Below are 1,117 nucleotides of genomic sequence, written 5' to 3'. Positions count from 1 at the left end.
GACAGGGAGAAGAAGCGGGGCTTCAACTTCCTTTGATTCTGAACCAGAGAGAACCTTCCTTAGACTAAGGAGGGAGGCAAGAGGAAAACGAGTAGTTGGTGCTGAAGAAGAGGAGGAACAGTTTGAGGAATACTTTGAACCAAACGTGGAAGAAAACATGGAAAATCATCATGAAGAAGAGACTCACAACCATGGCAGAGGAGGTGGAACAAATCATGCTGGGGAGGATAGAAGAGTTTTGGGCTCTTACATTAATCCAAACCCAGGCAATTGTGGAAGTAGCATCCAAAAGCCCACAATCCATGCCAACAACTTTGAACTTAAACCACAGCTCATCACCCTTGTTTAGAACAACTGTTCATTTGGAGGAGGTGTTCAAGAAGATCCCAACCAACATTTGACCACCTTCCTGAGAATATGTGACACAATGAAATCTAATGGTGTTCATCCTGACGCCTATAGATTGCTCTTATTTCCCTTCTCACTCAGAGACAAGGCAGCCAAGTGGCTGGAATCCTTCCCAAGGGAGAGCTTGACAACTTGGGAGGATGTGGTGAACAAATTCTTAGCAAGATTCTACCCTCCTCAACGAATCAATAGGCTGAGAGCTGAGGTTCAAACCTTCAGGCAACAGGATGGTGAGACTCTGTATGAAGCATGGGAGAGGTTCAAAGACTTAACAAGGAGGTGTCCACCTGACATGTTCAACGAATGGGTCCAGCTGCACATTTTCTATGAAGGGCTCTCTTATGAGTCAAAGAAGGCAGTAGATCATTCATCTGGAGGGTCTTTGAACAAGAAGAAGACCATTGAGGAAGCTATAGATGTTATTGAAACAGTAGTAGAAAACGACTACTTCTATGCTTCCGAAAGAGGGAACACAAGGGGAGTGATGGAGCTAAACAATGTAGATGCTCTGTTGGCCCAAAACAAGCTCATTACTCAGCAGCTGGCTGACCTCACCAAGAAGATGGAGATGAACCAAGTAGCAGCAATCTCCACTTCATCAACAACACAAGAAGGAGTAAACCAAGAAGCAGAAGGGAGTCAGGAGCAAGCCAACTACATTGGGAATTCACCAAGGAAGAACTATGATCCATACTCCAAGACTTACAAC

General features: G+C 44.8%; 1 non-coding gene across 1 annotated transcript; it reads right to left on the bottom strand.

The window, feature by feature from the left end:
• Nucleotides 1-598: 598 nt before the first annotated feature.
• LOC112753727 (small nucleolar RNA R71) lies at nt 599-702 on the bottom strand. Its single transcript, XR_003178098.1, has one exon. It is a non-coding gene; the product is annotated as a small nucleolar RNA R71 (small nucleolar RNA).
• Between the last annotated feature and the right edge of the window lie 415 nt (nt 703-1,117).

This window comes from Arachis hypogaea, chromosome 15 (genome assembly GCF_003086295.3).
Source record: "Arachis hypogaea cultivar Tifrunner chromosome 15, arahy.Tifrunner.gnm2.J5K5, whole genome shotgun sequence".
Taxonomy (NCBI): Eukaryota; Viridiplantae; Streptophyta; class Magnoliopsida; order Fabales; family Fabaceae; genus Arachis; species Arachis hypogaea.
This window is presented reverse-complemented; position numbering and strand designations above follow the sequence as displayed.